The sequence below is a fragment of the Paramormyrops kingsleyae genome, chromosome 25, assembly GCF_048594095.1.
Source record: "Paramormyrops kingsleyae isolate MSU_618 chromosome 25, PKINGS_0.4, whole genome shotgun sequence".
NCBI classification, from domain to species: domain Eukaryota; kingdom Metazoa; phylum Chordata; class Actinopteri; order Osteoglossiformes; family Mormyridae; genus Paramormyrops; species Paramormyrops kingsleyae.
Genome location: NC_132821.1, coordinates 5143496 through 5167062, shown reverse-complemented (window position 1 = coordinate 5167062; position 23567 = coordinate 5143496). Strand labels below are relative to the sequence as shown.

The window sequence follows — 23567 nt, the reverse complement described above, 5'->3', positions numbered from 1 at the left end:
TATGATATCAGATTGTAGGAATAGAGCTGGTTTGGGCAAAAAACAATGCAAGAAACTGTTACACTCATTAAGGCTAAATAAATGTTTGCTGTGTGTATAGTTGTATGATAAACTATTTTATTTATGAACTCCAGCTCCACTGTTTGCCCAGTCTGTTCTTCTCAGTCTGGCCTCAGTCCAAAACCACACCTACTGCAGCCTGAGAAGCAGAAAGTTCCTCCCACTCTCACACACAGATGACTGAGAAAATGAAACAGAGTCCTATCAGTGCTCGTGATAAAATGGCAGAAGCCAGAGTTCCAGTGGATGTAAATGAGTTCAGCTGTGCAATCTGTCTGGATCTACTAAAGGATCCAGTGGCGATTCCCTGTGGACACAGTTACTGTATGAGCTGCATAAAGAGCTGCTAGGATCAGGAGAATCGTCTTGGAGTTTACAGCTGCCCCCAGTGCAGACAGACCTTCGTACCCAGACCTGTTCTGGGCAGAAACACCATACTGGCTGAAATGGTGAAGAAACTGAAGAAGTCTGGACTACAAGCAACTACTCCTGCTGACCAGTATGCTGGACCTGGAGATGTGGAGTGTGACGTCTGTACTGGAAGAAAACACAAAGCTGTCAAGTCCTGCCTGGTGTGTCTGGCCTCTTACTGTGAAACTCACCTCCAGCCTCACTATGAGTCTCCAGCTTTTAAGAAGCACAAGCTCATTGATGCCACCAGTCATCTGAAGAACAAGGTCTGTTCCCACCATGACCAACCCCTGGAGATCTACTGCCGTACCGACCAGCAGTGTATCTGTCTGCTGTGTGTGATGGATGAACACAGAGGCCACGATACAGTCTTAGCTGCTGCAGGAAGGGCGGAGAAACAGGTCAGGCCAGAAACGGTCTTATATAAATTATAAATTTTTATAAAGTAAAAATGGTTTTTGTCACATGTAAATAAGTTTGCATTGAAGAGAAACTATGATTAAGCCTGGTTAGTTGCATGAAAGAAAAATGCTCAGAAAATGTCCTATAACTGAATAAAGAGAAATTTTAGCACCTTCACTTTTATCAGTAGCTGTGTCCTTAGTGGGGCAAACCTGTATCAAGATGTTAGAACATAAGAACATAAGAACATAAGAACTATACAAACGAGAGGAGGCCATTCGGCCCATCGAGCTCGCTTGGGGAGAACTTAACTAATAGCTCAGAGTTGTTAAAATCTTATCTAGCTCTGATTTAAAGGAACCCAAGGATTCAGCTTTCACTACGTTATCAGGAAGACTATTCCATACTCTGACTACACGCTGTGTAAAGAAGTGCTTCCTTAAATCCAGTTTGAAATGTTCTCCCGCTAATTTCCACCTATGGCCACGAGTTCTTGTATTTGAACTAATGCTGAAGTAACTATTCGGTTGAACAGCATCCAAACCTGTTAGAATCTTATAGACCTGGATCATGTCCCCCCTCAGTCTCCTTTGCTTGAGGCTGAACAGATTTAGCTCAAATAACCTTTCCTCGTATGACATTCCTCTAAGACCAGGAATCATTCTTGTGGCCCTACGCTGCACCTTTTCTAAGGCCGCTATGTCCTTTTTAAGATATGGTGACCAAACCTGTACACAATATTCTAGGTGAGGTCTCACCAAGGAATTGTATAATCTTAGCATTACCTCCCTTGACTTAAACTCCACACACCTGGAGATATACCCCAACATCCTATTGGCCTTTTTTTATTGCTTCCCCGCACTGGCGAGAATGAGACATGGAAGCATCAACATACACACCAAGGTCTTTCTCATAATCAGCTACCTTTATTTCAGTAGGTCCCATAAAATACCTGTACTTTATATTTCTGCTCCCTACATGGAGTACCTTACATTTGTCTATGTTAAATTTCATCTGCCAGGTGTCAGCCCAGTCACTAATTAAATTAAGATCCCGCTGTAGCTGCTGAGCCGCTAGTTCAGTATCTGCTACACCACCCACTTTGGTGTCATCTGCAAATTTCACCAGTTTACTGTATATTGGTGTCTATATCATTTATGTAAATTAGGAACAAAAGTGGTCCTAAAATTGAACCCTGCGGTACCCCACTATGAACGCAGGCCCACTGTGACATTGAGCCTCTTATAACTACTCGCTGCTTCCTATCCGTTAACCAGTTATCAATCCAGGTCGCTACAGTTCCTAAAATACCTGTCGCTTTGAGTTTAAGTGAGAGCCTCTTGTGGGGAACAACATCAAAAGCCTTTTGGAAATCTAAGTAGATGACATCATAGGCCTTCTTATCATCAACTTCCTGAGTAGCTTCCTCAAATGTTAATATGTTATGTTAATATAGATTGTTAAAAGTTCTGATCGAATTCCTATTGGAAACTTTTTCAAAAATGAATTTGAATGGCTAAGATATGTGAGCTAAGAGGTTTTGAATATGGTGTGATTGTTGGTCCTAAGCATGGTGGTTCCAGCATCTCAGAAACAGCCACCATCCCGAGATTTCCCACACTACATAGTGTAGAGTTCACTGAGCACTGTGCAGTAAACATAAAACACCCAGACTGTGACAGTTTTGTGGGCAAAACCACCTTGTTAACAAGAAAGGCCAGGGGACAATGAGCAGACTTGTTAAAGCTAACAGGAAGGTCGCAAGTACAAAAATAACAGCTCAGTACCTCAGTGGTATGCAAAACGGCTTGTCTGAAAACAGATCTAATCTGCATATTAAGTGTTTCTGGAGGCAAAGTGGGCCCTACCTGGTACTAGGGCAGGGCAATATGGCCAAAAATATTTATCACGATATATATTTGAAAATTTGCGATAACGATATAACTGACGATATGATTGACACGAGACAAAATACTTTACAATTCCAAAACTTTATTAGTGCAAAAAAAACCCATCAATTTATTTTCAATTAAACAAGCAGCTGTTTGTATGTGCATTAAAGCTATATAAAATTTTAACAGTGCAAATGCAAATTCCTTGCTGACAATTTAACCAAAAGGCATTTCCAGTGGAAATGGGCTGACATATCCTGAGCATAACCATGTATAATATCCACAAAACTTAAAAAGAGTTGCTTTGCAACATAAAACTGCAGTGTGCCAAATAAATAAGTCAAATAATAAAATTGCACAAACTCTTGAGTAAAAACAAAACAAGCAAACAAAAAACATGGATAAATTATGCTACTGCTCATGGAGGTTTTCTACATTTCAAGTTTTAAGATTCTTTGTCAGAAACACTAACATGTTCACAGATGTGGGCTTAAGGGAGGACCTTTGACAAGTTACAATGTTTCCACCTGTGCTGAACAACCTTTCAGATGCAGAGCTAGTTGCTGGAATGCAGAGGTATTTCCTAGCTAATCTGCTGATGTGGGGAAAGTTTACTGTGTGAACCTTCCACCACAAAAGAGGATCACACTCACTGTCTGCTGGTGGACTATTCAAATAACTGCTCAGTTCAGATAATAACCTTTCTGCAGTTACATCTGTCTTGCCACTAACTGGTCCCTTCAAAAAGCTCCCGAGACTCTTCTTTGGCTTTTTAACAGCTCCCTGACTTGTTTGGTCTCCAGCAGATGTAGGAGGGGTTTCTGAAAAACCTGTGGCTGCGCTACCCTGGTGTGACACAAGATGATCTAGTTCACTCATGACTTGAACTTTGATGGCTTCGCTCTCACTCTCACTGAAATATTCTGTATGAAAACGTGGATCAAGGAAAGAAGCCATGTTAACAAGCCTCTCTGTGACACTGTCTTTGTAGCTTTTGTTCATGTAGTCAAGAATTGCTGTTTTGATGTCTTTGGTCAGCTGAGTGTCACTCCCTTTCACTTTGTTAAACATCTGAAGAACAGGCTTAACACATGAAATGGTCACATACTCTTCAGCAGAAAAAGCATCTGTAAACTCTAGAAGTGGACTCAATGCAGTGCTGACCGAGTCAAGCACCTCAATGTCTTGTCATGTCAACATGAGGTGCCTTGTGGTTTTATCAGCAGCTAAAACCTGTGTTATAGCCTTTTCTTGTTCCAGCAGCCGCTGGATCATTCTCTGCTTTGAACCCCAACGAGTGCAACATTCAGTTATGAGTTTGTGTTCTGGTAGGCCCAGTTCTTTTTGGGCAGCCTGCAGAGCTCGCTGGCGCTTCCAGCTGTGGCCAAAAGCAGCAACAATCTTCTTTCCCACTCCAACTGCTCGTTCGATCCTTGGGTCCTTCACACTTCTTTCTAAAAGGAAACACAGTTCATTACTCGACGCCAATATTAATGCGGTGTGGAATGTGTGACATTTAAGTTTTATGTATAACACACAGTCGAACCCGGTTATGTCACCGGCCTAGGGGTTTGCCTGAAAGAGCCAAGATTGTTTTATGTGTCTTTTTTCTATTCAATAAAGACAGACAGCTGAGACTAACTTGTCTTCTCTTTAATAAACTTGTGAGTCCTATACACACTTCACCTGAGCCTCTTCTTTTCTAAAACAGTGTTACACTTTTTCCGGCCCCTCCTACAACAGGCATAAAACAATTGTTCCTATTGTTGCAAAGATAACCGAAAACCAATAAGGCGGCAATATATTAACATGTGCTTAATTGACATTTCTAAAATTCTAAAATGCTTTGTTGCTTTTTGCCTTTAACAGTCTGCTTGAAAACAAATGCTTCAATGTTTTTTATGCTGTCTAAAACAGTTTTATCTGGATCGCGTTTCACCGCTGCTTTGTTCAGCAAATTACTGTACCATGCGAATGCGATTTGAATACCCGCTGTTTAGCACTTGTGATATATTTTTAAAAGCCGGCGAATAGTCACAGGGGATCGAGATAACGAGAAGGGTCCAGCTGCAGACGCCTGTAGAGTGGAGCTCCACTGGAAATACGTCACCTCCACAGGAAATACGTGATTTTAAGGGGCGTAAAGTGGAGCTCCACAGGAAACACGTGACCAAACTGTGTGTTACAGCGGAATTTCAGTTGTAAAATTCTCAAAAAGTATGTTTTTGTTCATTTATACGCTAGAGAAATTATATATATATATATACACACATATATATATATATATATCTGGTCTGATCTAGTTTGTGGAATATATATATTGGTCATAAGATGAGCAGTTATAAACATGCCATACATACGCAATTGCTATTATGTTACTTTCCATACACATTACTAATATATATATTGGTCTTGCCTTAACTGTTATAAACATATACTATATACGATTGCTGGAACAGCGCAAATGCGTACGTATTTTATGTGCATTTGCGCTGATATGACAAGAAATTATTGTGCATTTTAACCTGTATATGCTAATTCGTACTTCATTTGCGGTATATAGGTTGAAATGCACAATAATTTCTTGTCATATCAGCGCAAATGCACAAAAAATACGTACGCATTTACACTGTCACAGCAATCGATTGCCGCACGTATCGCTTTTAAAGGTGAATGCGTACTTGCGTACCAGTTATATGCAGCCCTGTATGTGTTGTATAAATGATGATCAACATGTAACAATTATATTCAATCAACTGCTAAATTTATTTAGACAGCAACAACAAACAGAATGAAATAAAAAAAAAAAATCAATCAACACACTCATGTGCCAGTAATTTAATCTTTCTCATAACAGACAGCATTAACCCGGAGGCCCCGCTGGTCAACACAGGCATGTAAAAATAATTCCATGTCACGTGTTTCCTGTGGAGCTCCACTTTACGCCCCTTAAAATTACGTATTTCCTGTTCCCCGTTGTCTGTCGTCACACACACTTGTTTTTCCTCCTGAAGATTCCACGAGCTGAGGAACTCTTTTAAGCCTTTGGCTATATTTTCCCCAGTATGGTCCTCGGGGAAAAAACTTGTTTCAAGGCACTTGTTTTGTAGCTTCCAGTCTTTGTCCACGTAGTGTATTGTGAGGCTCATGTAGGGGTCTGATGTTCGGCTTGACCACATGTCCGTGGTGGACGCAAAAAACTCCACCGAAGATAATGCATTTGACACCTCAGTACGGACCTCTTCATATAAAGCAGGCAAGGCGACTTTAGAGAAGTATTTCTTGGTGGGCAGCTTGTAGCGTGGATCGAACTTTTTAAGCATCTTTGTGAAACCTTCTCTTTCCACACTCTGAATGGGCATCATATCCCTGGCTAAAAAATGCGTCACTGCATTAGTTAGTTCTCCCCAGCGTTTGCTACTTTTGTCATAAGGCGTGCAGCTATTTAAAGCTACGCCGATTGTTTGTTGAGTCAGCTTCTTTGGTCTCACCACCACGCTAGTTGAAGCGGACGCCTCTTCACGTGCTTTAACAGCTTTGTTGTACTCCAACAAGTGCTTCTGCTTTAAATGATGAAATAAGTTTGTGGTGTTTCCTCCCTTCGCCACGACGACCCGCTTGCATGTTCTACAAAAAATTGTGCTTTGTTGGGTATCTGACGGGCGAAAACCAAACCAGTTCCACACCACTGAAGTTGCACCATTTTTACAAACCAATTCTGGTTCATCTGTTTCATTCAACGATCCGCTTTCGCCCTTCTCATTCTCCGCCGCCGCCATGCTTTTTCCGCCATGTGCGTATGAAAACAAAGGCACTGCGCATGCGCGTTTTACCCATATTCTATCGCGATATTTAATTTTCTTATCATTGCCTTACATTGTACCGGTATTACCGTGAAAGGTATAATATGGCCCAGCCCTACCTGGTACTAACTGGTTGTTCCTAATAAAGTGGCAGCTAAGCATATGTATTATCTACAGAAAGTGAACTTCAAGTTTACAGTGAGAACTCCTTTCACTTCCTTCACTGGGAATTACAGTGGAACCTCGGATTACGAGTAACGCGGTTTACGAGTGTTCCGCAAGACGAGCAAAGATTTTTAATAAATTTTGACTTGGAAACCGAGCAAGTCCTGGTTTACGAGCGCCAAGTATCATCAAAAATCATATGGCACACATGCGCTCCTTGTTTTTCTTGTTTTTACGTGCGCTCAGCTTCAAAACAGGAAGCGCATGCGTGCGCTTCTTGTTTTGACGCCGAGCACACATCATCACAACTGAACCAATAGTTATTCACTTTCTCACGCTGCAGAATTGTGGGTAATCGTCTCCCATGCTCGGTGTCAGTCGGCATGCCTCACTCGTATAGTCAAAATTTAGTAGAAAAGCACCACCTGAATAAGGGCGTAACAGTGCGAGTGATGAATCTGTTTAACGACAATGCAATGTCCACATTTTTGCGAAATCGAAAAGGAGCCAAAAGAGGCTGTCGTTGGATGGGTTCCTTGTTAAAGTCGCACAAACAGAAAAAGATTCCAGTGAGCCAACAGATAGCAGTGATTCCGTTAATTATAGTGAAAGTCGTCCTACAAAATAACCCTCCTCTTCTCCTTTCTTGTCTCCCTCACACCATCCATGATTCTTTTCAAAGGTAAAGCGCAGGTTAATTTGTTTTATGTATTTTTACTTTATATTTTGAATTAATAATTTTTATATGAATATTTTTGAGTTGTGGAACGGATCATATGAGTTTCCATTATTTCTAATGGGAAAATTCGCTTTGATATACGAGTGCTTTGGATTACAAGCATGTTTCCGGAACGAATTATGCTCGTAAACCAAGGTACCACTGTATAAGTCAGATGGACTTCTTTAAGTTTATCCTACCTACAGTCAATAAAACAAATATCCATCCATCCATCTCCTAACCGGTAATCCAGGTCAGGCTCAGGGGGAGTGTCTGGAGCCTTTCCCAGGCAGCATAGGGCCCAAGGCTGGGGTCCACCCTGGACAGGATGATTAATGAATGTGATCTCAGCTAATGAAACAAACTTGTGTTGTCATCTTGTTTCCTATCTGTAGAAAGAAATGGGTGAAACACAGAGGAAATTTCAGCAGAGAATTCAAATGAGAGAGAAGGAGCTGCAGGAGCTGAGAGAGGCTGTGGGCTCATTCACAGTGAGTATATGAATCTGAAGAGAAGATAACAGCTGGCTTGTATGAACCATTTCAGGCTTGAATTGAGGCTCATCTCCTGCAGATCTTCTACTAGTCTTGTAGACCCAATTCCTACGAAATTCCTCAAGGTAATTGCACCAATTGCAGGGTAGTGCAGAAGGCATTACCCTGTTAAACTTGTTAAACTCATCTCTTAGGCTTGGATATGTTCCAAAACCTTTTAAAATAACTGTTATTAAATCTGTTCTAAAGAAACCAAATCTTGAACCTAGTGATTTAGGAAATTATAAAATTATCTCAAATCGTCCTTTCATTTCAAAGATCCTTGAAAAAGCTGTTGTTCATCAGTTGTATTCTTTCCTACAGAAAACTAATGCTAATGAATTATATCAGTCTGGCTTCAGACCAAATCATAGCACAGAAACAGCTTTAATCAAAGTAATGAATGATTTGATTATGGCTTCTGACCATGGTTGTATATCTTTGTAGGTGTTTCTAGATCTAACTGCAACATGCAATACTGTGGACATAATATCCTCTTGGATTGGCTAGAATCTGTGTTTGGCATTAAGGGGACAGCTCTCTCTTGGTTTTACTCCTATTTAACTGATTGTTATCAGTTTGTCCATTTGAACGATGAATCTTCCAGGCCCACTAAAGTCAAATATGGTGTCCCACAGGGATCAGTACTGGGCCCTCTACTGTTCACTTTATATATGCTCCTGGTAACATTATTAGAAATCAATGGTGTTTAGTTTCAGTGTTATGCTGATGATACACAGTTATATATATCTGTTAAACCAGATGATGCATACTGCTAGTTTGACCCAAGGCTGCTCAAAATAAGTTTGACAACCTCAATCTCGGTGGTCTTCCTACTCAGTTTAAAACAGTGGTCAGGGATCTTGGTGTCCTGGTAGATTCAGATCTATGTTTTGATGCTCATATAAGAAGCATTACAATACAATTACTGTGTTCTACCATCTACAGAACATAGCCAAACTCTGGAAGATGTTCTCCTTTCATGATGAAGAAAAACTAATACAAGTCTTCATAACTGCCTTACTGGACTACTGTAATGCCCTCCATTCTGGTCGCCCAACCAGATCCTTACATTAACTTCAGCTAGTACAAAATGTGGCAGCCAGAGTTCTATACTCCCTTCACTGGCTTCCAGTCTTGGATTGACTACAAAATACTGCTGTTAACTTATAAAGCACTGTATGGCCTTGCACCAGAATGCCATTGGGGATCTACTGGTCTCCTACAACCCTCCTGACTTGCTTCAATCTCAAGGCACAGTATATCTATTAGTACCTAGAGTAGAAAAGAGCTATGGCAGGCTGCAAAGCATTCTCTTATAGAGCTCCACAGCAGATCCTCAGCATCTTCCAGCGGATGTGCGAGACTCAGGCTCACTCTCAATATTCAAATCTAGACTAAAAACACACCTGTTTAGTCTAGCTTATAGGGACTCTAGTTCTAGATCTAGCTTACTGCTCACTCCCAGTCAGACCTATAGTGTGAGGTGTAGAGCTGGGTGGGGATCGATGCCATTGGCTTTGGATGAAGTCAACTGTCAGTCTGTCACTCTAGCTTCACACCCCCTTGTGGAATTGCCTGCATTCCCACCTGCCTCTCTCTCCTACTTATGCTGCCATAGCCATATTGTATCTGCCAGAGCTTACATACTGCACTCATCTAACTGTTTGCACTGCCTCTAGTCTCCCCTACTTTGGCTAATTGCACATTTTATTTCCCCTACTCTTCCTTGGGTGTGCTGCCTGGAGACCCCAAAATATCAAGATATTCTGCCTACCCTACTGCCTGCATCGTTTCCACTTCCTGTGACGTCTTTCCGGCCTGCTCACCCTTCTGCCTGTGACGTCTCTCCTGTATGCCCTACTCCTGTACCAATGTTCAGTCTGCTATCGGAAGCAGCGCATGCGCCAGCCATCACCTGCATGCCCTCCGCTTTGAAACTCAAATCTTAAAATTTGGATAGCGTGGACTGAGACTTTTGCCATCTTGCTCATGTGACTTTGACTTCCTCTGCCCCTTTGAGTCTGGTTCCTCCCAAGGTTCCTTCTTTCTAGGGAGGTTTTCTTGCCACTGTCGCCTCTGGCTTACCTACTGGGGGCATTGTACAGGAATAATGTAAAGTGCTTTGAGACAATGTAATGTTGTGAAAATGCACTAGACAAATAAAATTTAATTGAATAAAAAAAGGTGACATGTCATACAACTGTGTAATGCAAAGAAACATCAAAAAGTCACATATCAAATTGAGACCCAGTACTGACCACCAACCTGCCCCATACAGCCACCAGTCTCTTCCAAATCCCTGCAGCTGACAGTGTATGAACTTAATAAGAGATCATTTCCAATCAGTGCTGGCTGGGTTTCAGTACCTGAGGCATCCAGCACCGTGACGCTCCAAACCACAGCCCTGTGCTGTTTTTATACCTCCTGTCAGCTCACATCTCTATTGTACAATGAGGCTCTCTGGAGTCCAAAAGGGGCCAATTGTAATTTACCCTCCTCTGCTCCCTGTATCACCAACAGAGCTCAGCACAGTCAGCAGTGGAGGACAGCGAGAGGATCTTCACTGGGATGATCCGCTCCATTGAGAGAAGACGCTGTGAGGTGACAAAGCTGATCAGAGATCAGGAGAAGGCTGCAGTGAGTCAGGCTGAAGGAGACATGGAGAGACTGAAGCAGGAGATCGATGAACTAAAGAGGAGACACTCTGAGCTGGAGCAGCTTTCACACACAGAGGATCACATCCATTTCCTCCAGGTAACAGAACAGCTACTTTGGCAATAAGAAAACCAGAGTATTCAAATGAATGCATATTGTCATTTGTATTTCAACTAGTCTGTCATTTGTCAGATGTTAAAGGTCCTGTTAATTAGATTGCAATACACATTTGTATTAATGAAGCTGTTTAACCAGACTGTGTGTCTGTAGAGGCACCAGGCTCTTCCTGTCACCCCTGAAGCTGGATTTGGACGCAGAATCTCTGTCAGTCCAAGATCTGATTTTGGGAATTTGAGGAAGGCGGTTTCTGAACTGAAAGATCAACTGGAGAATGTTTGCAGAAAGAAAATGGCAGAGATCCCTCATGCAGGTTAATACATTTTCTAGATTGATTATGTTAATATAGACCAGGGGTAGCAAATCTTATCCAGAAAGGGCTGCTGTCTGAGGGCTTTTGCTGGATTACTAATTAGAGGATTAATTGGCTAAAGAGTCCTCACACCTGGGGTTGAACAGCTGACCTAAAGGTTATCCCAAAGACCTGCGTACACACTGGTACTTTGTGGGTAAGACTGGCCACCCCTGATGTAGACCATGAAGTGTCAGTATGCAGTACAGTCAGCCTCACATTTGTGTGCCTAAGGGGGCAGCGTGTGGCTTAGTGGGCTAAGCCTGTGTACCTGTAATCACAAGGTCACCAGTTCAAATCCAGCCTCAGCACATCTGTGGGTCCTTGAGTAAGGCCCCTAAGCCCCAGCTCCCTGGGCACCCCAACAGATGGCTGCCCTTCACAGACAGCTTACTCTACAAAGAGCAAGTTGAGGGAGGCATAAAAAGAATTTCCCCACAGGGATCAATAAAGTATCTATTATTATTAAGTCAGTTTGTTTTCAATTAGTTTAAATCTTTATGATAAATGGTGAAATAGCTTCACATTCTAATGGCTGCAAAACCCAGATCACATGAAACATGTTTCTTCTACATTATAGATACCAAAAATCTGTATTATGTGTAACTTACCATGATATGCAGTTTGTTAAAATGCCTGTTATTGTCCCTCATAATGATAATACTCTACTACTGTTATCTCCAAAGTGAGTGAAGTCCATCTCCCACAAGTAAATTCCTTTTACTTACATCCCTGTTTCTCTCTGTCTCCTTCTAGTTACCAAAGACACCGTCCTGCCGGTATTAGTGCCCAGGACCAGAGCAGAATTCTTACACTGTGAGTCTGTTCACACACACACTTCTCTCTCCCTGTATGAGGTGATGAGGTGGAGTGTGTTTTACTGTGTTTCATTTTCTACTGCTAGGGGAGCGTCTCTCTCTCTCTCCCGCTGCCTCCTGGTCTTTCACATTTACATGAGCTTTTTATCTCAGTAGACTTTGAATCCAATTGCAAAGTAAGGCAAGTTTATTCAGGGTGCTTTTCCACTGCACCAGGTACAGTACTTTTGTGACATTGTAAAGGCAGCATATGACTAAACTCTTGCTGATGTAATTTGGCAATGGCAATAGCAACTTTATTTATAACGCACTTTACAGACAACGAAGTTGACCAAAGTGCTACAAGTGTATCAGAATAAGAATAAAAGCCAAAAATAAGCTAAAAATCACATATAAAATACATTAAAATTAAAATAAATAGAATAAAATAAAAAATAAAACAAATTAAGAATGTCAACATGTCATGCTGTACCTAAGGCCAAAGTGAACAAATGTGTTTTAAGAAGTGATTTAAAGACAGATATAGAGGATGCTTGTCAATTTATTGAAAAGCTGCAGCAAACAGTAACGTTTTAAGCCTCGATTATAATGAGCTGACAGTGTTAGCAGACCTTAGGTCTTCAGGAAGCTTGTTCCACAGACAGGGAGCATAGAGACTAAAAGCTGCTTCAGCCTGCTTGGTCTTCATTCTGGGACACTGAGTAAACCTTTGCCAGATGACTTCAGGGGTCTGGATGCTTCACAACGTTCAAGGAAATTAGTGCCATTTAGTGCCTTGTAGACAAGTAATAATATTTTAAAATCAATCCTGTGATGCACAGGAAGGCAGTGCAGTGATTTAAGGACCGGTTTAATATGCTCTACTTCCTTGGTGTTAGTGAGGACTCTGGTGGCAGCATTCTGGATGAGCTGCAGCTGTCTGATTGATTTATTACCAAGACTTGTGAAGACACCATTTCAATAGTCTAGCCTGCTGAAAATAAACACATGAACAAGCTTTTCTGTATCTGGTTTAGAGAGAAATCCTTCTCTCTCTTATTGGGCTAGTTTCAGCTTCCATTGGGTGGATTTTAAGCAGACCTTCGGCTGGACCTGGGAACACTACTGATATTCAATAAAGATAAGTTTAATGTATTAAACACATTGTCTGACCCAGTCTGTAGGTGACGCACAACTACAGTCAGATTAGATAGAGTAGCTGTGTGCTTTGATGCACTTTGTTGGGGGGTGTAAGGGCCCAGTGTGTCCTAGATGTCATCATGCACTTTAATGCTGAAAGCTGGGAAACTGCCCTCGCTTTGTTTGGGTAGCAGGAATTTTTGGTACCACACAGTAACAGCTCAGTCAAAACCTTTTATCTGAATCCTCATCTTGTGTGAGCTATCTATGGGGGGGGGGGGGGGCATCCTTCCTTCACGTTTGCTCTTTTTCTGCATTCGTTGAGTGTACTTTTTTCAGATTCGTTAATATTGTCCTAAGATGGCACCCGTAGTATTACCCAAAATGGTTGTGACACTGAACTCCTAAGTCTGTACTTTAGGGCCACGACTTCACACGACACGACTACACTTGCGTGCATAGTTTACGTCTATCTGGAGGATTAAAGCTCATGTCCACCAGGGGGCAGTGCGAGAAAACCATCTTGGTCGGTTCCTTTGTTTCCAGTCTCACTTGTTAGTAACAGGTTGTGGCATTAAATGTTGTACAAGGAGGAGGGAGTCAAGATGGCGCTCTGAAGAACATGCTTTGATTAGAGCTGCAAACCGACTTGTTTTGTTTACCATGTAGTGTGAACTATATGCAGTTTTACTACTGTCCGGTTTTATTTAATCATCCAGTGACTGCAATAACTATACTTATACTACGGGACCGTTGAATGCTTGAATCTGATTGGCTGACGAACGTTCTGAGGTGTGCAATTATTTTCTGGGAAACGCACGGCGAACGTAGTTCCAGGCAGCTCTCTTGACCGTATTACAGTTCCATATCACTTTGCATAGTTAACTTTAATAACGGAAATTAGCATACAGTACCTATACAGCACACAGGACGATTTTCCGAAAGTAAATTTTAATATTTACGGTGAATATGAAACTTTCAACAACTGGGCTGAAGCAGTATTAGACAGTCCAGATGAAAAACAACATAAACGGAAGTGGACATCAAAGGCAGCCAGCAACAACAAAAGACATAAAACGATCAGCGAAGAACAGCTAGACATACTCGAGGGAGAAAAACACGAAGAAAACACCAAAAAAACAACAGCTAATGACGTTTTGGAACTAGCAAAAGAGTCGTTGGATGAGATGCGGAAGAAATAATCCTACTCACAATAGCGATTTAAGTAGAAAAACCGGAAGAATCCCTTGAAATATATCATCTGATCGATGTCTTGAGGTGTGGCAACCGTAGTATAAGCGGAATAATTGACTCCGGACCGTTGAATTATTAGAAAAATAATGCACACTCCGCTTCGCGTCGTGGCCGCATCACCACCTCGGGTGTGCATTATTTTTCTAATAATTCAACGGCCCGTCGTCAATTATTCCTTACATAGTCATGATGACAGGCTCTGAAAAAACAAAAAACGATGGAAGAGGTGAAACAAGCCTCAAAGTTAACATGTCAGCTACCACAAAAAAGATGGCTACAACCAAAAACCCACCAACGAGATCAGACCATAACTATCTTAAATCTAAGCGATAACTGTACTGCTTTTATGCCACTCGAAAAAAGGATCATCCTTCCCTTCCCAGCACAGCCTGTAAATCCCCTGCCACTAAACAGTTGAAAGCTGACAGCTCAGAGACAACTACAGTGGTACCTCAGTTCTCAAAGTCATTAGAACTCGAATTTCTTAAAAGTCGAACCAACCCGTTACAAAAAAAATTACCTAGAGCTCGATCTGAATCTCAGAATTCAAACCGTGAACGCCGACGTAAGATAACTTGTACGCGCGGGGAAATGAGTCATGCAGCACGTCTCAGCCTCGCATTCGCTGTCAGGGTTCCCCCTGGAGTTTGATTTCAATTCTTCACTTTTCTTTGTATTTTTGCTTCTACTAATCAAATTCTTCACTTTTTTTCAGCATCCGTTTTTTTTAGTCACTCTCTCGCCGCTTCTTAATAAATTAATCATTAAACTCACTGAATATACATCTCTTCTGACAATCACACTGTGATTGGTCAACTAACGGCATGGGCGAGTCACGAGTCTACTTGATAAGGTTGGGAGAATCGTGAATACTGTGTAAAAATTTGCGTGCTGGCGTGCTGAAAACATGATGTATATTACGCATTTCGGAAATAATGTTCTAATTACTATATATATAAGGTAAGCTAATACTTTCCCGGTGTTTCATAGTATTGTAGCGTGTTCAGAATGTTATTGTGTTGTGGATCACAATGTGTTAATGTGAAAGTTGCACTTTATTCCTTTTTGCGTTTCGAACTGTTATTGGTTGTTCAAGATATGAGAGGAAGCTCCACCCCGTGTGTGGGCGGGGGTAGAGGGAGGAGTGCCTCGTGGTTGAAATACGGTTCTCTCTTAAGTCGGGGTGTGTACGGCGTGGGTTGTGGCCGACAACAGCCCAAATAAACACCCCTTTTGCATTTAAACGCCTCGTCCTTGTCTGAGAACGCAACAACTGGTGTGAGAAGTAAAAAGAATCTGTGAGACAGCTGGAAGTGCAGTCGCTGATTGAACGAGACGAGCAGCTTCTTCCGCTGGTGAGAATGGATAATCCAACTCGTATTAATATGGAGGACGATGACGATTACGCTGGTGCTGGGGCAGTGCATATGTTTGGTGCGCATGCAGCGGCGATTCCCAGTCAGTATAAAATAAATTCAGTGAAAAACGAGCCGCGCGAGGCCGCGGCTGCAGGCGAGGAATGAGTCGCCATTACCCGCCGCTGCCGGCCAGCATGACGTCAGACGTACGTGACGTAGCGGCGCCGACCTCGTGTGAAGTGACGCGACCGAAGGTAAACAATAATGGCGGCGCCCATGAACTGAATAAGCCGGTTGGAATAAAAACGCCGAAATATTCCGCAGGCACAGGTCCGAAATACACAGCAGGCACAGGTCCGCCTTTGCTGGGGTTGTGGTCAGCCAGGACATCTGGTTAAGGAATGCCCTGCACTAGCTAAGAGTTCGGGAAACAGCAAGGGGGCGCAGTAGGCGGAACGCTGCACACCCCCGAGTCCATGTCCCGCTCTTCGCCAAAACAGGCAGATAAGCCCACTATAGGCAGCGGGACGGGTGAAAATGGCGTGGTGGTTGTGGGAAGAATGGCCATATCAGACTTTGCCATATTCCAATTTGCATCGAGGGAGTTAAATGCACTGCCCTAGTAGACACAGGGTCTACAGTGACTGTGGTTCGTCCTGAGGTGGTGCCAGAGGGAACGCAGCTTGAGGACACAGCAGTCCAGCTCCGCACAGTTACCGGCGAGCTCGCACCAATGAAGGGGAAGGGGCTGTTGACTCTGTCTGTGGCGGGTGTAAACATGCAGCATCCAGTGTGGATAGCTAATGTGCAGGACAGCTGTATCTTGGGGTTGGATTTTTTGAGGGACTATAGCTGTCGGGTGGACCTGTCAAAGGCCACGTTGAGTTTCAGCAATGACCAGGTGGTGAAGATGAGGCCACCAGGAGCTCGTCATACACATGGACTGGTGGTTGGGTCCTGGGCATGTCACTTGGAAGATGGGGATGACTCAAGATGCACAATGCCACCCAGAGTGTCCCAGCAAGATCCCCTGCTAATGCGCACAGGGCCTGGGTCTGTTTCAGGAAGTGCGGGGGACATAATGGGGGAGCTGCGGGAGATAATGCAACGGAGCTCGGGTGATTTGGACACGCAGCAACAGGAACAGTTGTGGGAGCTGTTGTTGGAGTTCCAGGTCTGTTTTGCCTGTAATGAGGAAGACCTGGGTCAGACTTCCCTGGTGCAACACAATATCGACACAGGGGATGCGACACCTATACGTCAGCGGCCAAGACGCATGCCCTTAGGACGGCAGGAGGCTGCGGAGTGGGCATTATCTGGAATGCAGCGTGCCGGTATAATAGAACCTTCTGAGAGTCCCTGGGCATCCCCAGTAGTTATGGTCCCAAAGAAGGGGGGGGAGTGACGCTTTTGCGTTGATTACAGACGGCTCAACGCAGTGACACGGAAAGATTCGTACCCTCTCCCGCGTGTGGATGAATGTTTGGACCTTGTGGCTGGCTCTAGCTGGTTTTCATCATTGGATTTGAGAAGTGGGTACTGGCAAGTGCCGCTGACGCCAGAAGCTCGACCTAAGACCGCTTTCTGCACGGGTAGAGGGTTGTGGCAATTTAAAGTCCTCAGTTTCGGTCTTTGCAATGCTCCAGCCACATTTGAGCGCTTGATGGAGAGAGTGCTGGAAGGCCTTCCGCGGCAGCAGTGTCTGGTATTTTTGGATGACATACTGGCACATGGAAGCTCATTCCATTTGGCTATCACAGCCTTGAGAGCAGTGCTGGAAAAAATAAGATCCGCAGGCCTGAAGTTACATCCCAATAAATGCAGACTGTTAAGCAGAGAGGTGACATTCTTGGGCCATTGTGTAGGCAGTGAGGGGATTGGCACGGCCGAGGACAAGGTGAGGGCTGTACAGGAGTGGCCTGTCCCAGCGAACCAGAGAGAGTTGAAAAGCTTTCTGGGTTTGGCATCCTATTACAGGAAGTTTGCAAGGGGCTTTTCCTGTATTGCCGTTCCCTTATACAAGCTCCTGCAGAAGGATCAGTGCTTTGTCTGGTCAGGGGACTGTCAAAATGCTTTTGATGCTCTAAAACAAACCCTTGTGTGCGCGCCCATTCTGGCACCTCCGGACCCTCAACTGGCCTTCGTTCTGGACACCGACGCAAGTGGGGATGGAATAGGGGCGGTCTTGTCCCAGGTGTGGCCAGATGGAGAGAAAGTAGTGGCCTATTACAGCAAGGTGCTCAGCAAAGTGGAAAAGAGGTACTGTGTCACACGACGGGAGCTGTTGGCCGCAATCTCTGCCATTAGGCATTTCAAGTACTATTTGTGCGGTCGGCATTTCACCATACGCTCTGACCATGCCTCCTTGCAGTGGCTGATGACGTTCAAGGAGCCAGAGGGTCAGCTGGCTTGTTGGCTCGAGGAGTTGCAGAGTTACGAGTTCACTGTGACACACCGTGCAGGGGAACGGCATGGCAATGCAGATGCCCTGTCAAGACGACCATGTAGTGTGCAGGAATGCAAGTATTGTGAGCGCAGAGAGGCCCGAGAGCTGGAGCTGAGTCGGAAGGCGGATGGAAACGATGGGCTAGTGCCGGTCTGCCGGGAGCTACGAGAGGTGGATGTCACTCAATGGGGGGATGCTCAGAGGCAGGATCCAGACCTGCAGCCTGTGATTCAGTGGATGGAGGCACAGCAGCGACCAACAGGGGAGGAGGTGGCAGCCCTCTCCCCATTTACCAAGGGACTTTGGGCCAAGTTTAAATGTCTGCGGCTGATAGAGGGCGTTCTGCAGCGAGCTTGGGTGGCCCCCGCGACGGGAGAAAAGAGATGGCAAGTCGTGGTGCCCGGGGACATGCGAGAGGAGGTATTGAAGGCCATGCATGGCTCTGCTGGACCGGGACATTTTGTGGTGAGAAAGACACTTCGACGTCTGCGTCAGGCCTTCTACTGGGGATGGCTACGGCGTGATGTGGAGGACTTTTGCAGGTGCTGTGATCTTTGTACAGCACGTAAGGGGCCACAAGGTCAGTCTAGGGCCCAGTTACAGCAGTTTCCGGTGGGGGAGCCAATGCAGAGGGTGGGGGTTGACATAATGGGGCCATTTCCTCGCACCACACGGGGAAATCGTTTTGTTTTGACCGCTATGGATTACTTTACAAAATGGCCTGTGGCCTTTGCATTGCCTGACCAGGAGGCCGTGACGGTTGCCAATGCCTTGGTGGAAGGAATGTTTAGTAGGTTCGGGGTTCCCCAGAGTATCCATAGTGATCAAGGCAGAAACTTTGAATCCAAGGTATTCTCTTGTATGTGTAGTCAATTGGGGATCAACAAGACTCGCACCACCCCACTTCACCCTCAAAGTGACGGGCTCGTGGAGCGATTCAACAGGACGCTAGCTGAACAGTTGTCCATCTTACACATCAACACGATTGGGACACGGTTCTAATGGCATGTCGCTCTGCTATTCAGGACTCTACATCATGCACACCGGCCCTGCTGATGTTCGGTAGGGAAATTAGGACCCCTGCAGAATTGGCCTTTGGTCAGCCCCCGGATGCTCCACTTGTTCCGGCTGGACTCGAATATGCTAGACAGCTCCAGGACCGCTTGGACTCCGCCCATGCATATGCCCAGAAGCAGCTAGTTTCTGCAGGGATGCGGCAAAAGAGGGCTTATGATCTGCATGCCCGGGGGCGCGACTTTGGGATAGGGGAGCTAGTTTGGGTTTACAGCCCAGTGAGGAAGAGAGGGAGATGCCCGAAGCTGGACAGCCACTGGGTTGGACCATGCCCAATACTGGAAAAGCTGGGGGAGGTTGTGTATCGTCTGCAGTTGCCTCCAGAGTGACGATTTGATGCCGTTTTTCTTCGTCACCATGGGTTTCGTTTTCGTCAATGACGAGAGTGACGAGCGGCAGCGGGAACCCTGAAACTTACATGGACAAAAAACACCACCTCCTTGTTCAAGAAAGCCCAGCAGAGACTATACTTCCTGAGGCGGCTGAAAGAAGCAAACCTTCCCTCTCCCATCCTCACCATGTTCTATAGAGGCACCATCAGGAGTGTTCTGACTAACTGCATCACCATCTGGTATGACAGCTGCAACAAATCTGACCGCAAGTGCCTGCAGAGAGTAATGAAGACAGCAGAGAACATTATGGGGTGCCTCTCGCCGACATCTTTTACAATTTCATCTGTTAGAACAGTTAGACAAACTCACTTTTAGTGGTAATCTTTGTCATATAATTTTATGGTTAATATGTTTGATGAATGCTGTTTATAATTATATTTACCTGTAATCAAGCATATTATTTTAACACGTGCATCATTTCAGCGCGTCTTCCCGCTGGTGTCTCACGGGCGTCTGACATTTCTGGAGCTATTTCACATACTTGAATTCCTGCTTCGTTAGGGGATGTGTCATGCCCCGATCGTCCGCTCCTCTCATGTGCCACGCCCCCTCGTTAACCTCATGTGGATTCCCCGTGTTTATCAGCTGTTTCTGGTTACTGTCATTAGTGCAATGTATTTAGTCCGCGTTTCAGTTTGTTTCCCCAGTCCGGTCATTGTAATGTTACCCAGTGTTGTGCCTGTCCCTCTCGTTGTGGTTCCTATTAAAATCCCGAGTTCGCCCCGACTTCTGGTTTCCTGAGCGTTTGTCAACACTGCGTGCGCCGTGAGGCGTAACAGAATGACCGGACTCCGAAGAAAGACGCCTCCCCTCACGGAAGATGCATATCTCCAGCTCACCAGCGAGGTACTATATTGGCTCCAGCAGCCAGAGGTGAGGGAGGACCCAGCTGCCAGAGCCCTTGCTTTCCGTGCCCGGGACGTCATGGAAGGGATTTCCCCACCGGATGACGCAAGCCGGGCAGAAGCAGCGTATCAGTACCTCGGGCAGCTCCCAGCTGCCCCTGCAGTGTTCCCCGCGGCTCATGCTCTGGCGCCCCCTTCTAAGGAGCTGGCCCTGGCTCCGCCCGCACCACACCCCTCAGCCTCGTTCCGCCCGGTCCCGGCTCCCTCGGCCTCGGTCCCCCCTGTCCCGGCTCCCTCGGCCTCAGTCCCCGTGCCTCCAGTTCCCATGACCCCAATCCCCGAGGAGGTCCCCGAATTCCAGACTACTGCTCCTCCCTCCGTAGTGGAGTTAGAGGAGGAGCTTGAGTGGGACCCCTCGGGGATCTCCTTCACGTCCCTGTCAGCTCCCCCTGTGGACCCCCTCAGGGGGTCACCCCTGCCACCGGCACATCAGCGCGGGGTTTCGTGGCCAGGCTGCTGCCTTTCGGTCTCCCGGAAAGGGAGGGGTCATCGACGCCGGGGTAGGCTCTCGGAGTCCCCCTTCCTTCCCCAAGCTCCGGCTAGGCAATTGGCCCCGGCTTCTTCTGGGGCACCTGCTCAGTCGGCCACGGCCCGCTTGCCGGTGTCCCCTCCACGGCCTGCGGGTCCCTCGCCCGCGGCTCTCCCCTCAGTTCCCTCCTTGCCACCTCCACCAGCCCCTTTACCTGCATCCTCGCTACCCTCAGTCCCTGTTCCGGCCCTGCAGAGACCTGCTTCCCCAGCGTGCCCTACTTCCCAAGCCCCGAAGATCCCCTCTGCTCCCTGTTGCCCCCTGCCCTTAGATCCCTTGGCCCCTGTGTTCACTCCCCGTCCTTTGTCACCGTTGTTCCCTTCTGGTTCCTTTGTGCCCTCCATGTTTGCTTCTCGTCCTTCCGTGCCGTTGTTCCCCTCAGGTCCCTTCGGGCCCTCCATGTTTCCCCTTCATCCCTCAGTGCCTTCGTCTTTTGTTGGTCCCTTTGTGCCCCCTGTGGTTCCCCCTCGTTCCTCTGTGTCTTCTAGTCCCTTTGTGGCCCCCACATGTTCTCCTCGTCCTTCTGTACCTTTGTCCCCTTTCGGTTCCTTTGTGTGTCCTTCTCGTCCATTTGTGCCCATGCCCCCTGTTCATCCCTGTGTGCCCCCTGGTGTGGTCCCTCCATTGTCCCCTTTAGTGTCCCCGGGTCCCATGTTTTCGTCGTTGGTGTCTTTGTGTTTGTCTGCGTTCCCCGTGGTTTGTGGCTTATTGTTTGAGCTGTCCACCTTGTGCCAGTTCTGTGTATCCATACTGTTCCCTGTGCCCCGTTGAGGTTGTTGTTCTTTTTGTGTTCCCAGGTGCCGTCGTTTCCCCGGTCTCCGTCGCTCTGCTCCCCTTAGGCGCGCCCGGAGTGCGCGCCTTTGGGGGGGGGCCCTGTCATGCCCCGATCGTCCGCTCCTCTCATGTGCCACGCCCCCTCGTTAACCTCATGTGGATTCCCCGTGTTTATCAGCTGTTTCTGGTTACTGTCATTAGTGCAATGTATTTAGTCCGCGTTTCAGTTTGTTTCCCCAGTCCGGTCATTGTAATGTTACCCAGTGTTGTGCCTGTCCCTCTCGTTGTGGTTCCTATTAAAATCCCGAGTTCGCCCCGACTTCTGGTTTCCTGAGCGTTTGTCAACACTGCGTGCGCCGTGAGGCGTAACAGATGCTTTGCTGTTTTATATTTTATGTATCGTACAGAATAATAGAGCGCAGGCTAAAGCGCAGTTCGGTTCCCAGCGAGTCTCTCAGCGCGCCGTGTCTCACACCGCAGGGGGCAGCCGGAGTGCCGCAGACTCGGGCGGCTACATGAGTATATTGGGAATAAAATGTGTGTATTGGAGCGAGTTCTGTGTTAGTGAGTGTGTGAGGTGTGACAGTGATAGTGATGGAGATGCTGGGCTTTGTGATGGGATTAATCGCTTTTCCTCCTGCCTACAGACTCCTGCCAGCTGACGCTGGACCCCAGCACAGGAAACAGATACCTGTCTCTGTCAAGGGGGAACAGGAAGGTGACAAAGAAGGCAAAGCAGTGATATCCTGATCATCCAGAGAGATTTGACTGGTCGGACTATGTTCTGTGCAGAGAGAATCTGACTGGTCACTGTTACTGGGAGGCTGAGTGGAGTGGAGATAAAGCCTGGATAGGAGTGACTTATAAAGGAATCAGGAGGAAAGGAGATAGTGCTGACTGTGGACTTGGACACAATGACAAGTCATGGAGTCTGGTCTGCTTTCCTGCTCCTGACAGTTACTCTGTCTGGCACAATATTAAACAGACTCTCATACCCATAAAGCCCTCAGGCTCCCGCAGAGTAGGAGTGTATCTGGACTGGGGGGCTGGTGCTCTGTCCTTCTACAGAGTCTCCTCTGATGGACTGACCCTCCTGTACAGATTCACCTCCTCATTCACTGAGCCCCTCTATCCAGGGTTTGGGGTTAATTATATAAACTCCTCTGTGTCCCTGTGCATGCTGGCATAGCTCACTGTGTGCTGGAGGAATCATTTTTACCTTATCAGAGTGTCACATGTCACTGCTTCTCCATGACAAAAAGGTAAAATCTCTGCTTTTTAACCAGTATAACCCTTTTTACTCTGTCTGAAGTGTGACAAAAATAAATGAATGTTTGTTCAGCTTGCCAAACCCATGCAAAATGACTGCTTTTCTCTGACTTATGTTCTATTATTGTCTGTGAATGCACCCAAACTGCCAAAACAAAATCATAGTACATGCAGTTGTATCTGTCTATATATTGTATTTGCTCCCTGCACACTGACAATAAAGGCTTCCTATTCTATCCTATTAATGTCCTGGTTCAGCGCTGCCTAGAGTATAACTGAGTAACACACTTAATCCGTGCTCTCTGGTGACTGAGCGCAGCAGCCTGATATCACAGCAGTGATGCTTTGGCCAGCAGGGGGCGGCAGACAGCAGACATTTTATTAACTCAAAACCTACAGCGGTCCTGAGGCAACTGAGTAAAGATAATTAATATAATCAAATTAATCATATGTTAACTTAGTAAACATAAATAACATAAAGTCTTAATAAATAACAAAGTCTTCGTACACTACTAAGT

At 45.7% G+C, this 23567-nt stretch overlaps 1 pseudogene; it reads left to right on the top strand.

The window, feature by feature from the left end:
• Positions 1–192: 192 nt before the first annotated feature.
• On the top strand, positions 193–23183 carry LOC111837220 (E3 ubiquitin-protein ligase TRIM47-like; annotated as a pseudogene).
• The last annotated feature ends 384 nt before the right edge of the window (positions 23184–23567 follow it).